The sequence below is a fragment of the Rhea pennata genome, chromosome 8, assembly GCF_028389875.1.
Source record: "Rhea pennata isolate bPtePen1 chromosome 8, bPtePen1.pri, whole genome shotgun sequence".
Classification (NCBI taxonomy): Eukaryota; Metazoa; Chordata; class Aves; order Rheiformes; family Rheidae; genus Rhea; species Rhea pennata.
This window is the reverse complement of record NC_084670.1, coordinates 38545194-38561736: the sequence shown is the minus strand read 5'-3', so window position 1 is coordinate 38561736 and position 16543 is coordinate 38545194. Positions and strand designations below refer to the sequence as shown.

Below are 16543 nucleotides of genomic sequence, written 5' to 3'. Positions count from 1 at the left end.
AAGAGTGTGAGTGTGTGTGTGTGTCTGTCTGTGTCCGCTTTGGCAAGCCAGCACTTGGCACCCGGGAACCTGAGTGGAACAAGTGCTCCCTAGCACCATCTGTGGGCACCAGCACATGGGGCTAGGAGACACAGGGCTCTGCTGCCATTTGAGGTATCTGAGGGCAGCAGACAGGATGCGAAGGGCTCTGCTCGGCTACTTTGTTCACTAGGCACGTGTCATCCATCTCCTGCAGCTCTGGAAGTCCCTGGGATCTGGCACTGCAATGCTCCAGCTGGGCCTCCACTTTCCTATCCCTCTGCTCCACTTCCAATCACGCTTCCAGGAGATCATGGTGTGGGGCAATATGTGGGCAAGGAGGTAATCTCAGAGCCACCAAAGGCAGGCAGAGTGGACGGACAGTTAAGAGAGAGCTGCCACACTCGCCTTGCCCTGTACAGCAACACATGCCCAGCATCTCTGCTGTATCTCCCGCAGCCTGAGGACACGGCCCCTCCATTACCTGGTCCCACGCAGCTTGTGGAGAGCATAGGCTCCAGCACAGCTGCTTTGTGGCACAGGAGAGGGTGGAGGTGGTGGGTGGGGAGTCGTGCCAGGGCAAGCACCAACACCCTGCTCTCTGTGAGTGCCAGCAGTACCTGCTAATCTGGGCTTTGCACAGCTCAGGAAAGGTGAAAGCATCCCAAAGGCAGGGATGGGATGAGGACAGCGTCAGGTCCTCAGTGCCACATTGGAGCCGCAGCAGCCACCTGCAAACAGCCCTTGCCATGCTGCCCTGCACAGGCAAGCAGAGTGCCCCAGCAGGGCAGTCTCAGGAGAGCCAGCCTCCCTGGCCTGAGGTTTGCACCTCACAGCTACCTTGCCCACACAGGGCAGGCCTTCACGGTTGGCAGAAAGCACAGGCAGAGCTCTGCCACCCACTTCCTTCAGCAGCCAAACATTACCCATCTCCTGCAGACGTAGAAATCCCTGGGATCCAACATTGCATCCTGAAGCCATGCTATCCACAGGTGTGCAGGCCAAGAGAAGCTCTGCAAGCTGCTCAGGCAGGACTGGCTGGCTTGGGCACAAAGCAATGACTAAACGTCCAGAAAGCACACAGAGATGAACTTGTGCCAGATGGGCCGAAAGGGACAAGTTATCACTGGGTTTTTCACTGGCTGTTACAGAGGAGCTGCTGCCAGGAGGCTGGACCTGGTGGCAGGATGCACACATACCTGGGAAGAAATGGTGAGGGCAAAATATCCAGCACAATTGCAGCACACAGGCATAGGTGTCTCCTTCACACCATGACACTTCTTGCACATCTAGAGGCAAAGGGGTTTTAGCTGGGATAGCAGACAAGACTGAGCAGTTCAGTCCTTTGACAGGGCTCTCTGGGGACACACCACGGATACAAGGTCAATGGGTCAAGCCTCAGCCAGCCAGCAAAAGGCTGCAGCTATGTGCTGAGAAGAAGTGGAGAGTGCTCGAGCCAAACTCTCCTCATCATATCCCCACTGCATCACATCAGTCACAGAGGTAAGGTTGGGTTGCTCTGGTTCCAAGGAGCAGAGAGCAGCCTCAGCCCTCCTGCTGCAGCCTGCCACATCAAGGGCAGGCTTCTGCAGAGCGGCAGCCCAGCACTCACCAGGTCCTGCAGCAGGAAGGCCATTAGCTTCTTCTGCAGCACTTCCACCAGTGCCATTTCAATGGAATCCAAGTCATACTATGGCTGGCAGTTGGAGCATACCCAACTGGGCAGCACTGACCCATCCGAGGGGCAGAGAGAAGGAAGATGAACACAAGTGTGACTCTTCCCAAGAGAAAGCATGGTGCAGCCTCAGCCCTCGCAGCCTAACAAGAGCATTCTGAGAGCCCCAAGTGCCAGGAAGCCATAACCAATTTCGTGAGGGGATAAAGCATCAGCTAAAGCACCAGGACTCCTCAAACCGTCACAGGCAGCTAGGAAAGGGGATGAGCAGAAAATAACCCTGAAGGGAGGTTTACCATTGTCATGGAACCAAGCAGACCTTCAAAGCAAAAGGATTGAGAGAGAGAGAAAGACGGACAACATGTGAGTGAATGACAGGCCGAGAGCACAACCATGCTAGGGCTTCTGGTGTCCCCAAAAGGGACTTAATGCATGCAGCCAGGGCAAAGGGGATTTCCTGGGAAAGGAAGGCTGTACCTGCGAGAGGACAGGGTCCTTGCACACATCCAAGTCCCTGCAAAAATTGCACTTCCTGCGGATGGCTTAAGGGAGCACGTAGGAGTGGCAAGGGTCCCGAAACTGGGCTTCTTCTGAGAACTCACCCACCTCAATGAGGCGCAGCAGGTTCCAGCACAGTTTGTTTACTTGGTTAGTTATACTGGCATCCAGGGACAACACCTACAGGAGAAAGTGTTAGGTAAGGCCACCAGCAGAGAAGACGGTCCTCACGGGGACTCTCGCATCTCCCCCATCTACAAATTGATTGTAGAATTGTAACAGATTCTTTACAAAAAAACAAAAAACAAAAAACAAAAAAAAAAAAAAACAAAAACACGGCCCACCCCACTAACCTTGTAGACATATTTGATGAACTCTAGAGTTGGGTTGTTGAGTGGCAAGTAGGAGCCAGGTAGCACTGGGAACATGTCTGAGGGCTCAGTGGCATTACGGGAACCGGCCATCTTCTTCTGGATCTTCTGAGTGACGGTGAAGAAGCTCTGCGTGAGCTCGTTGGCCACGTAATCCTGTGAGAAAGAGATCATGCCTGGAGAGGAGGAGCAGAGAGAGCTCTTGAGCCATATGGAAGCATGTGGGGACAGTAAGGTGGGCAGCTCTCTTCCTGCTGCAGGACTGGCCCAGCAGTGCTGCTCACAGCTATCCCATGGCTAACTGTGGCTAACCATACTCACCAGGCATGGCTCCTGTCTCTCCCAATGCCTCCCAGGACACCTGGCTCGTGGCCCTCCTCTTGATGGGAGTGCTCCCAGGGGCATTGTGCTGCAGCTCCTCCTTCATGCTGTGGTACACAGCCACAATGTAGGCTGCAGAGACACATAAGAAAAGCTCCAGATGCAGTCCACGATGGGAGAGTGGCACAAGTGCTACTGTGCTTGTTGACCCTCCTGGGGCACCAATGACTAATCAGGAACTAATGACATTTTTCCCCTCTCTGAGAGTTCACAACTCTCCTGGGGCACCAATGACTAATCAGGAACTAATGACATTTTTCCCCTCTCTGAGAGTTCACACTGGTGCTGAAACCACCCAAACAATGATATTTACAGACATGGAGGTGGTCCCTTCTGTACCACATCCAGCACAGTGCAGTCTTTGACTCTAAGGGGTTCTTTGGATCAACATCAGAACCTTCTCAGTAGCACACAGAGCTTCAAGAAGCTGTGGGGAATGCTGTGGATATGGCTTGGGCAGCAGCAGGGTGGGGATAGCTCTAGTCACCAGAGGTAACATTCAAAGGAGGACCAGGTGAGCAGCAGACTGCACTCACCTGACACAACCATGAGGAAGCAGTTCTGACAGGAGGCAGCCTGGGGGAGAAACTGCACGATGTTCCAACTATTCTCTAGCAAGTCCTCCACATTTGCTTCTCCATCCTCCTCCTCTTCTTCCTTGTTCTCCTCTTCTTCCTCACTGTCCTCATCCAATACTTGACTCTTGCTAGTGTCCTGCTGGAATGAAGCACAAGCCATGCCCAGGTTTTCGGTTGGTGATGTCATAGCAATTCCCTATATCCAAACCAATAGCTCCCTGCTCAACTCAACCCACTGCACCCGTCTCTGGAGCTGAGCACTTCCCATCTCTTACCTCCCCAGAGTGGATGCTAGAATGCACTCTTCCCTTGATACCTCCATAATTTGCTGGATCCATCCAGATCAGGAATTCCCAGCAGCGGCAGAAGGAAATAGTCAGAAAGATCTCCTTTGAGTGGATGCTGGAGGGAAGAGACTGCAGTCACACACAATGTTGGCATCTTCCCTGGCTAATAACCTTCTCCATGGGAGGCAATGAGGAGCAGGTGATGTTAGCAAGAGAGCAGTTCACTTCTCACATCCAACCATGCTTCAGCGAATGGACTCAGTACAAAAGGCTGCAGAGCAGTCATCAGCAGAACTAAGGGCTGCAGAGGAATCATACCCAAGCTTCAACTGCCTCTTGTGTCAAGATGCCTCTCTTAGGAGCCTACACATCATAGCTGGGATGCTGAGAGCTGCCAGAGTGTAAGAGACTGGGCAAGAGCGCAACTGTTCACATTCTCCTAAAGGTCTCTTTAGATTGAATCATACAGATATTTTTGGAATATTGCCCCATACAGCACAGTTAAGGGACAGATCCCTACTCTGGGCATGATGGTGAGAGAACCAGGTGACCTTGTCCTCTTTCTTCCAAAGCTAACTTTGCAAGAAATGCAGTGCTGAGGACCAAGAAGAGGCAAACAATCAGCATCCTCCTTCCACACCTTGAGCCATGTCTTAGCTCAGCCTCCAGAAGATTTTCTCCAGGCCTGGCTTGCTGAGCGTACCCTTTGGCAGCCAAGTGTGCCCCACCTGTTGATGATACACTCCATGTAGCTGATGGCATCCTCAATTCACAGTTTCTTGGTGCACAAGATGATCTGGTTGAAGCTGGCATAAACCACTGAAGAACCAAGACGCTTGAACTCGGCCACTAACCTACAAGCAGAACACAGGAGCTGGAGGCAGTAGGCTGGAGGAACTGCTGCTGTTTAGCTGCCATTAAACAGGGAACAGCAAACCACAACACAACATACAAGGATATGCTCCTCCAGCACAACCAGAAGTCAAATGTGTTGGTCTTGCCATCTAAGGGAGCTCCAACCACAGTATGGCAGGCACTCCAACAAAAGTTGGACCAGCTATGCATCCGGAAGTTACTGGGCCTTTCCAGAGGTTGTGCCACAGGTGCTCAAAAAGACCCAGCTATGGGTGCCAATAGAGTCCCACCCATGGCTACATCTGTCTGCTCCACGCACAGGGCATGGCAAGCTCCATTTTCACTTACTGTAGGAAAAGCTTCTTCATCACGTTGTGCAGAGGGCGATGCAAAGCTGGGTCAGAAAGCAGTGAGGAAGGAGAGCAGAGCCAGTGGTAAAAGCGAAACACCTGGTTGTCTGCACAGATGTTGGGATACTGTGTGATCTCCTTCACCCAGCTCACCACCATGCTCTTCAGAATCCTGCCACGGAGCAGAGATGAGCATCACACCAGGCACATGAGCCCTTCCTCCTTTCACACAGTGACATGTTTTCAGATAACGCTAGAGCAAGCGAGAACTCTGCCAAAGCAGAGATGCATTAGCTCTCAGCACATAAGCCACAGGGCAAATATGTGCCTCCGTGACCTTGTGGAGGTGAAGAGAAGAGAAACAGGAAAGGGCAAACTCTTCAAAAGCATCTCCTCACATATGCTGGCTGAGCCACTAGGGAGAGCTGATCCTCAAGCCTAAAAGGGAGGATGTCAACAGACAAAGCTGGGCTTCACCTCCTTCCCTCTGCCAAGCCAGCTGCCTGTTGTGCTTCAAGGCACCCCACAAACCACATGCTAGTAAGAATCTGGAGAGGCTAAAGCCAGCCAGTCAGCTGGGAAGGAGAGGCAGGACCCTGAGCGCATCAGGCAGGATGGAATAGATGCTCCATCTCATGCTGACCCTTACAGACATACCTAAAAGGGTTGGAGCACAGGGCACTCTCATCACAGCTGGTTGGAATATTGGCACCTTGGTTCCCTGTCACCATGTCTTCTAGAGATGCCTGCTGGATCACATCAAAACTGATACTCACGCTGGAACCTTCTTCCATGTCATTGATGTGATGAGACTGTAACACTGTGTTTACAGCCAAGCTCTGAATATCCAGCTCCAGACACACTGTGAACAAACACAACTGTCAACAGGCAAGCAGGGCAGAGAAACAGCAAGGACACAATCCCCTCTCCAGGTATGATGAATGCACCCACTTGCCAGGACTTTCCACAAGCTGTAAGAGCTCTTTACAGGTATTGCTGCATCCACCAAGTGCAACATCAAGATATTCATATCAGGAAATGGTGAAAGCCTATATAGTACTGCAGCAGCATGGGAAACTGTGCTGCTCTCCACACTGCCACACAACTTGTATTACAGGCTTTAAAGGACACTTTTGGCACATGGCCAGACCTCTCCCCTCTGTGGCTCTGATGCTATGTATGCATGGCCCCATTCACTGCACAGCTAAACAGTAGAGCACCTTCCAACAAAACTTGGATCTACTTCCCCTCCAGGGGCCACCAGCTTTTTCTGGAAACTGCAGCAGAGGTGCTCAGAAGAACTATCAGTCAGCTTGTTTTGCATCACAGAAAGATTCATCCTAGTGACCACCAGAAGTGATCTTCTGAATGCTGCTATGAGAGGCCACAAACTAGAAAATAATCTGTATTTAAATGCCTACATGCATTTTTTCTATTGCATACAGGACCTTCTATCCCCAGGAGATGCAAACTGCATATATCCTGTCCAGATCATCATTGCTCAACTTCTGAAGCTGTCAGCAACTGCAGAACTGCTCAGATACTCTTCTGCCACTGCAGCCATCCTTCTTCTGAGCTCATGGAAGAGCACTTGGCTCTGCCCCCACTCAGTGCTATCCTACCTGTGGAGTAGCAGCCAGGGTTGTTTATCTCCACTGAGGCTCTCTCGTCAAACTCCATAACTAAACGGTTGTCATCAGCCTCTTTACCCCCCAGCTCTGGGCGGGTCATGGGTGAGAGCCACACCAAATGGTTGTGGCGACGGAGGGGGCGGGAGAAAAACAGGTCAGAACCAAGAGGTAGACATGTCATCAGGGAGATTCCCAATGGGGATGTGGTAATATCTGAGGAAAGGAAAGAGGTACAGTCATCGGGGTAAACACATCAACAGAAGAACTGTGCCAGCATCATATTTGCTTGTCCCAACAAGGGCAAAAGCACAGAAGGTGACAGCATCTGGCCTCATCATGGCCTCAGGCTCCTGCAGTCTCCCTTTCCCACCCAAGCATGAACAAAGTAACCTCTCTAGGGGATTGTGGCCACCACACGCACCTGCCCACCTCAAAAGCCTGGGACAGGCATGTGTCCAAGTTGAGCTAGTGGTGGATCATGTGGCGGGCTGCATGGCGCTGCCAGTCCAGGACTGAATAGCTGATGGCATCTGTTACTCGGACAGGGACCAAAGGGAACTCCTCGATGATGGGAATCCCACTTGCCAGTCGTTTCAGGTCCCAGTTAGACTGCACAGCAAGAAGTGTGGGGTCCCGGTGCTCATCCTACACAAAGGAGGAAAGGACATGCCCTGGTACATCCCTTCAGCCGGCACCTCTGCTCAGCAGGAAACCAGCTGTGTGAATGAGTGCTCACATGCCCCATTCCTGTAGTGGTCCCTGGTCCTCTACACAGTAGAGACAGTGTACTCGGAGTCTCTTGAAGCATCTCCCACTGAATAACCAGCTCCACAGTTGAGAACTGGGGTTTGGGGGTATGACCTAGCCTCACTGCTTGCATTGCACTATGTAAGCTCACCCCAGGCAAGCCAGAGCCCACAGGCAACATCCATTTTTACCCTTGAACTTTGGAGCACTAGCTGTGTGCAGAGAGCTATGCTTAGAGGCTGTTTGAACTGCTGGACCAATGCCTTCCATGCAGTGTTTTCCTCCTCCCATGTACCTGCACTGACAAGGTCTCAGTGGGGACCTTCCTCATGCCTTCAGCTCATACCTTGCAGCCCTGCAAGAGCCGCTGAGTGGCTCTGTAGACTGTCTTGAGGTTGGTCTCAGCATGCACTTCAAAGGTGTGCTTGTCTGGAAGCAGTAGTTCTTCACCCACTTTTTCCAGCACAGCACTGCGCTCTGATGAGTACATGATGGTGAGGTTTGGCATCTGCTTGCTGCGTACCTGTACCAAATGCAAACTCGATCAGAGGCAACAGGGTTCAAAAGAGATAGGCTGCAGGCTGCAAATTTCAAGGAAGCTCTTTCCTCTACACATCACAACGCTTCACGTGACAGTTGAGGAACAGATCTGCTTGGTACACTTCAAAATCCGAGAATCCCTGCTGCACAGCAGTAGAGATCTGTGTCTGTGCAAAGAAACTGCTCAGCTCCAAACTGCTGCCTGATCCCCTTGCGTTCCCTCCCAAGCCTTTAAGCCCTACTCTTTCTGTGTCCAACACAAACACTGCAGCTTTGCGCTGAGAGGGGATGAAAAGGCCAAAGAGCGCTTTGCTGCCCTGGGAGCTCTGGTAGAGGTAGATGTGGCGAATACTTCCTAGAGACACAGAGCAAACATGGAGCATCAGTAGTATCTTCAAGCTATTTGGTCCTGGGTACACTGACAAACCTTCTCCTAGGGTGCCTTACCTGGATCCAGCTAAGTAAACTGAGCCAGTGAGCGCATTTCCAGGTGTTCAATGTCAAAAGTGTCAGCCTCTCGCCCTGTGAGGTGTCTGACAAGCTGCCTGCTGACCATGCACATGCAACCCAGCTGGATCAGGGCTTAGAATAGTAACGGCACCTGTAGTGACAGGGACACTCAGATAATCCTCAACACACCAAGCTTTGAGCTGCTTAACAAATCAATATCTTCATTAAAAGCAGGCATCCCAGCTGCCCATCTTCATTTCAGACTTACAGCTTTAGAAGCACTAGTACATTTAATCTTGGTCTCACTGCTTTCATACGTCTACTACTGAATACAGTTTAGGTTCTTCTTTGCTGTTTCTGAGCTTTAAAAAGTGGTATCCTATCCTTCTTTCTGGAATACAGAGGTTTTATCACTGCACCCTGGCCTATGCACATGCCACATGCTGGGGTTTTCCCCATCTTTACTCTAAAGAACTCCCATACCTTTGCAGTTCAACTGCTAGCAAGATGGTTCTGGTTTGGTTTAGAGGAAACTCACTCTTCCTGTTCAAGTGCCATCTTTTCCTAGAGTCTCCTAATTTCAAATAAATCTAAACCTCTTTCTCCTAAGGGGTTGTAAACCAAACAAGTATCTTTGCTCATATAAAACTGGGCACATTTCTGAGAAAGCTACTCGAGAGGGTTTTTCATTTTAGCGTCTTACTAACTTGTTTCATTTTGAGCTCCCATGCCTCTACCTGTGCCATTGGTACACAGACCAGTCAGCTACCACTCAGCACTCCTTAAAGGATGAGGAAGGAAAACGAGCACCTGGAAGGGTTACCTGAGTCTCATACACTCCCTCAATGTCTGGAGCAGATGGGTCTGCATTGATTTCATTGATGTGCTCTTGGTACATGTCTTCAGGGACTGAGTAGTCATAGAGATTGTAAACCAAGTTTGAGCAGGGCAAGATCCAGTTCACCTGCCAGGGAAACAGACACACTTAGCAGGGCACCTTGCTTCAGGCTGTGCTCATCCCAACAGCAGGGGAATCTTAAAGGGCAGCGAGGAGCTGTAGTTTGAGCGAGCCTTATGTTTCCAGAAACAAGCTGACTCAGGAAGCAATCCAGCTGCTGGTGCTGGTCATTCCTATGACAGGTAGCGGGATTTATGCTTTGTCCACATTGCAGTAACCATCAACCTGCTTTCTGGTCAGACTGAGATTAGCAGCAGGCAAAAGGGACTGCATTAAGGTGCATTAGCAGGGCTGGACAGGGAGGTCTTGTGAGGCAAACTGCCCGTAATGTCTGCCCGCAGTGGCTAGAGCAACTTATATGAATTCAACCAGCTGTTTTCCCTTGTAGAAGCAGCAGGGTCAAAAACATGACCCCCACCTTCCTGTAGACAGCTCCCTCCTCTGGTTTTGCAACACGCTGATTGACATAGAACACTCTTGGGATACTCAGCTTGATACAGTGCAGGTCGCTTCCGATCACTGCCCACAGCCTCAACAAGCCAGGCTGGCTGCTCTCAGCAATCTGCAGGACAGGGTGATTTAAGTTAGCTTTGCTGGAGAGATGCAACCCATTCTTAGCTCTTACATACGGGCCATGGAGCACTTCTGGGATCTTCAAAGGCTCTACTACCTATGTCTTTGTTCTCCAAATAAGGAGCAATTGGTGACCACAAAGACAGCAGTGGACCCAAAGATTCATTGCTCTCAGCTCTGGCAGCTCCACATCCTGCTATTGTCCTACAGGTATGGTGAAAAAAAATTGTCCCATCAGAGGAAATGTCAGAGCATGAATGAAGACAGCTCTGACTGATCTGCAGGCAGCACGTTGCATTGTGGTTCTGAAGGGAAGAGGACACCTGGTAAAGGCTCAAACACATCTCTTAGCTTTGGGCTAGCATTAGCTAACAAATTCATGCCATTGTCTGACTTTAGCCAAAGCATTTGGACATGCTGGATTAGGTGTCCCATCTCCAGCTCATGGTTACACACAGAGTCAAAGGCTGCACGTGACCTTAAACCAAACAAGACTTCTCTGGAAGATGAGAAGTGTCACAACAAGAGGCTGGGTCTCAGATAGCAGAGGCAACCAAGCATAACAAGAAATTAAGAAAATGCTTGGATTGTAGCACCAACTTCTTCATGCTCGCATTGACTAAATCTAGGATTCAAGGCACAGTTGCCCAGCTCCTCAGCTGAGCTTGCCCCACACAGGGTCTACACAGAAGTCCCAGATTTGCAATCAAGCGCAATCATTTGAGGACCTCATTTCCTTATAAAGCTTCTCTGAGCCTGAGGCTATGCAGTCTCATATGACCTTCAAGGAGGTAAAACTAAAGTAGGATTGAGGTTAGCTGTCCCTGAAGATCAAGGTTCGACTACAGGTATTGCAAACATGAGGCACAGGGCACTGAACTGGCCTCTGTGAGGGGTTAAGAGTGGGCCTGCCTTGCTGCCTGGTACCTGCACAATCTGCCAGGGCAAGTCCAGGATGCTGCGTGGCGTCCTGTACACGTAGCTGCTCAGTCCTTTGGAGAGGGTATGACGGACTATGCCTCTGCCTGTCATCACTCCACCATCCTCCAGGCGCCACTTCTTCCGATGCTCCTGGCACTGCCGAGCCTGCTGCTCCCATTTTCTTGCGGTAGCACAGCCAGACCAGTTGTTCTTCCTAATCAGAGAGAGAGTACATGAACAGGAACCATAGAAATTAGCACGCATCTCCTATACATGAGGATCAAGCACCATAAAGCCAAGCCTCTCCACCTTCAGATCCTAATCATGTTATTGGCATAGCTGTGAAGTTGCCATTGGCCTGACTTTCTCTGCTAGTGGGACTCTCCTGGTAACATTTCCCTTTGTAGTTTTCAGTCATAGAAGCGCAGAGGGTTTCAATAAACATGCAGCTTGCTACGCCCTGTTCCCTAGCTAGCTAGGCAGATGATCATACTCCTAGGATGTTTCCTGCATTCCTCCTGCCCAGTCTACTTCACTTACCTTAGTAGTGCCCATGGCAGCAGGTGGGCCCAGGATCTCTCGCCAGGACTGGCACAGTTCCAGATACTGGGACATCTGCTGGCTTTCCTCTGCCGTAGGGACCCGCTTCCATTTATTTGCAACTGGAACCAGCGGCTGAAGGGTTGGTTCAAATCCTCTATGTCTCCAGTCTGGGAGCTGGGTGTTCCCCCCCAGTGCTGGTTAGCAAGGACCTGAGAGAAATGACAGCAGGAAGATTTGGGTGCTGAGGCCACAGTATCAGCAAGAGATGCCCATCAGCACAGCCAACTCCTTTCTCTCACTCTTATTACCTGTCTCTTGCCTTCAGAAGTGAAGAACTCATTAATTTTCTTTTGTTTGTACACATCATTCTTCTCTAGGAGTTTCTTGTGCAGCCAGTCGGGATGCCAGTCCCATGGGACAGGGTTCTTTACCTGAGGAATGTTGTCAAATCACACATAAGCAGTCCCCAAAGCCAATGCCCTCTGCCTTTCCTCCCATCACCACAGACCTGCAGCCCTCCTGTCCTTTCCCACCTCCATACCTGCTACAGTGCTGCAGCAAGAGTGATGATTTTCTGGATGGTGCTGCCTAGTCTCTCAATACAGTAGTCCCAGTCCAGAATCTGGGCAAGACGCACAATAGCAGACAGTGAAGGAGATGGAGGAGAAAGGTGCTGCTTTGGGCTCTGCTGGGTGATGCAGGGACCAGCATTTCTCCTTGCTTGCAGCACTCTCCACAGCACTTCACTTTGTGACAACAAGTAACTGCTGCCAACATAGTGCCTCCCGAGGGAGGAGCTGCAGCCTAGTGCTGGAGAATCAAAGGCTGTGTTGCTCCATAGGGGCATTCAACTCACCGCCTGCATGTTGAAGTCCTGCAGTGAGGGGCTCTTCAGCCATTTCCAGAGGTAGTGCTTCCGTACACTGGGCTCTGCTTGGAAGATGGCAAGTGGGATGGCCCTGAAGAAGATAGGGAAGCACCAACCAGGAGCAAGCTCACTGGCAGCACAGCACCCCATCTTCTCAGCCTGCACACACCTCTCTGGGCTTCTCCTCTCACCCCTCTGCTATGCCAACAAACAGCAGGCAATTGCACAGCCTTACTCACCACTACAGTCTCTTTTATGGTCCAAGCCAGTACACCAGCAATCACTTGGTCATGCCACATCAATTCACCCTGCCATTCCCTTCACATCCTGCCAAAAGTCCTGGCCCCTCAAGACAGGTTTACCTCTCTGTGACTGGAGACCCTTCTGCTTTCTTAGCAATGATAAACTGGCAGCTTAGCCCTGCATCCTTCACCATCTGGGCTCCCAAGAATTCTGCCAGACGCTTGGCAGTGCTGACACAAGTGGATTTCTGCTCCCCGGAGTCTTCTAGCCTGTGAGACATGGAACAGTTCTCTGAGATCAGCTCAAACAGCTCTCAATCAGGCATGTTGGCAGCCTGAAAAAAGGAGTAAGGAAAAAAAAAACACTATCAGGAACCTAATGATCAAACCTCGTTGCTATTATATACATGGAACATTTAAACCGATTGATATGGCTGTCTTTATGAGGAGTTTGTGAGCAATCTCTGCTCCAGTTGCCAACACGACCTATGGAACATAGAGATCACGGACATGAGGTCTGCATCAAAACTCCTGCTGTGAATGCAACACTTTGAAATGATCTTGTATGGAAAACTCTTAGTGGGCCCAGCCCTGTAGTGCCAGATGCAAAATACAAAGGGGAAGTGCTCCCAATAAACTCCCAATCAGAGCAGTTGCTCCAGCTTTTCATCTCTCCTGCTCCCCAGTTTGAGGCTCTGTTTTCTGGCATTGTCTCTGCTCTTGATGGTTATTTTAAAGCTAATCTCTTCTGGGCTCCTCAGAAAACATTCTGCAGGCAAATGGTTCTGCCATCCTCTGTCTCAGTGAGTGGCTCTAGAGAAAGTCCTTGGTGGAAGAGGGCCACCAGGCTACCTCTGTGAAAGAGGTGACTGGAGGACAACGCTTACCCACAACTAAGCGGTAACAGCTGAAAAAAAGTGCTGTAACAACAGGTCTGGTGCTAAAAGACCCTAAAGAGCAGCCCTAGAGAATCAAAGAGGCAGAAATTACAGGCAAACAGCCATCAGAGGCACAATGGACCAACCATTCTCGACAAAGTCCATCCTCCCTACAGTGTTAGGGTAGCTTTGACCTTCTCTGGCCCCAACCTGGGAAGACAAACATGCAGGGGATGCATATCCTGCAAACCCTACACTCACCTTGCTCTACAGTACATCCAACCAGTAATCAGCCACCTTGGCTACAGAGGCAGAGACCTCCTCCAGTGTGGTGCCTTTCAGAAAGGCCTCAAATACAGAAGACTGGAATATCTTCACCAACTGCAGCTCTCCCCATCACTTCACCTCAAACCCTTTCAGTTCAGCCAAGGATCCATCTTCATTGAAGACTGCATACCTAGGATATAGACCAGGTTTTGCACAAGCTCTATGCCAAGGAACACATCTCCCAGGATGCTGCTTACTACCCTCCTGCCAAAGTACTTCTAGTATTGCCAAACCAGGCAGCCACCAGGTAAATTAATCCAAGCTGTGGGGCTCTGTACTAGCATGATCTAGGCATATTTACACAGCTAGAGACAATAACATCATGAACTACTTCACCTCCAGCTGCAAAAGCACATCAGCCTCTGCCCCCAATTTGCCAGTACTAACTGGCAAAATGTTCTTAAATGCACACAAATAAAGGGCAAGAAGTGAGAGTCAGGGTTAGAGGAGTAGAGAAGTGGAGTGAAATACTAGGAAAAGCCTTATACAGGAGAATGAAGCTTTGTTTGGAAAACAGGAGGGGACGCTGGCAAAATGGACTCAGAGGAAACCGGACATCGCTATTGAAACAACTATGACAACAAACTGCCCTCTTTTGTTCTGTCAAGTTTCTTGGATTTCACACATCTGCCAATTATTTGTATGGCTCAATATCACCATCACAGGAAGCTTCAGTGGAACAGAGGTGAGACTCAAGCGTACATTGCTTTGTCACCCCTCCTCCAGGCAGTCTTTTCTTCCTCAGCTGGCAGGGGTACCTGCCAGCCAGCTCCACACTACTGCTCTTTCCACTTTGAGAGTGAGCAAGAAATAAGTGCACTTGCTGACATCCCAAAAATCACAGGAAAAAATCAAAGGCTCCGGAGATAAGACTCCTATGAGCAGAGTTCATTCAGTGCTTGACATCATCTTGACTTCTGCGACAGACTCCCTTGGCATGCAAGGGCACTCACAGTGGATGCTGGAGTTCATCCAACAGAGACATTCAAGCAGAAACAAACATAGTCTTGTATGAACAGAGAGTGCTGGAGGACAGTGACAGTATTTTCTGAACCCAGACCCAGGTCTGTGGGCAGGCCTCTTATGATTGCTGGTGCTCGTATTTAAGCAGGCTGCATGAGAAAGTCAGTGAAGTCAAGTGCAATTGCTTTTCTATACCATGATGGCACTGGCAAGATCCACTCCTTCCCCTAGATGGGGATTAAAGTGGAAACCTCTGGGAAAAGTATTACTAGAGGTCTGTAAACTTGAGAGAGGGACAGACAGAGATTAGTGAATTTAAAGAGAAAAGATAGGAAGAAAAATCAAAGTTTGCCTGTGCATCTCAGAACCAAACAGGGAGACCATGACTAATCAGAAAGATTGAGAAGTGCTGTTTTACTGTTATCTTCAGAAATTTACTGTCAGATGTGTCAATTAAGGCCAGGGCATAGCTGGATTCAAAGACTGATCTCATGCAAGCAACTTGCCGTTTAAAGACAGCATGATCTCGGTGGTATGCAGCAACAAGTAAACCAAACACGCTGCCAGCTCCAGAGGACTGGCAACACAGGGCAAGGACTAACATGCCTCAAATGTAGTCAAGGAAGAGGACCCTCAATCCCTTACCTTGGAGAAGTGGTGACCTTTCAAGCTTTGAACTCTTACCTTTTCTTCAGCTTCTTGCCCTCCTCCTTGGACGCTGGGAGGATCATGGCCAAGTAGGGCCCATCCACTTCAAAGAAGATGCTGTTCTCTGAGCGTGTGACATAGGTGAGAGAGGCTGGGTCCACCAGCTCCTGATACTCATCATTTGTGAAGCCCTCCTGCAGGCACAGCCCCAACAGAATAGCCTCACTCAACAGTTCGGCTGATTATATGAGCAGATAGCCCCCAGATACATCATCCTGTCTGAAGGGATCACTGATGGCCTTTGTTCCTTCCGGATGATGGGAAAGATCAACCCCTGCTCTCCTGAGGGAGCATAACTTACCCTATCTTAGCAGAGAATAAAGTATCCTGATTCCTTGTGACCAAGCAACTCTTTGGAAAGCTACAGAACAATGTAGCAGGTAGGACTCAAACTTGGGACCTGAAGAAAAGTGCAGGAGTCTCTAAAGTCAATTCTTTTGGCTTATAGCCATAAATGGCTGAGCAAGCAGAGCATGGGACCTTGTTGTCTTGACTCCTACTGCTTCTGGCAGTCTATGTACACAAGCAGACACCAACCCTGGTCTCTTACACTATACCCTCTCTGCTATATCAGAGTCTCTCCTTCCACTCAAACGCCAGTTTGAGCTATGGGTTGTGCAGGGCAGAGAGTAGCTGTGTAGCAAGCAAAGCTGTCAGCCCCAACATCCTGCTCATTACATAGGGGACCAGAGACAAAAGAGAGGCTGTCCTCTGGGCTGAAGCCAACTCCTAGAACAAAGATGCATACTCCACTGCCAGTAGAGCTACTCCATTCACAAGAACTGCCTGATTGGCTTGCAGGCCTACAGAAGGCTAAAACATTTTCTTCCCTTTCACTGTTTTTACCAGACTGTACAGCTGGCTGGTACAGATGCCAGCTCACCTTCACGAGGAAGTTCGGCATGGCACCTGGGTAGCAGATTGTCACCTTCGGCTTCTTTGCATTGGTTGACTTGATGACAAAGTTTTCCGGGAAGCTGTTGGGAAGGACACACCAAATCCCATCTCTATCCAGTTCTAGAGGTCTCCTAAGAATGGAAGAAAAAAAATCACCATCAGGAAGAGATTGGAAAATATGCCAAAGAACTGTTCTCTGTCCACAATTCAGGCAGAGGCAGTGTCCTTTCCGCAAAGGAAGTCCTAGTCATACAACAGCAGTTGCATTAATAAACCATGGCAAT

The 16543-nt window shown here is 49.8% G+C and overlaps 1 pseudogene; it reads right to left on the bottom strand.

Moving 5' to 3' along the window:
- Nucleotides 1-1217: 1217 nt before the first annotated feature.
- LOC134143784 (DNA polymerase epsilon catalytic subunit A-like) overlaps nucleotides 1218-16543 on the bottom strand; it is a 37127-nt pseudogene continuing 21801 nt past the window's right edge.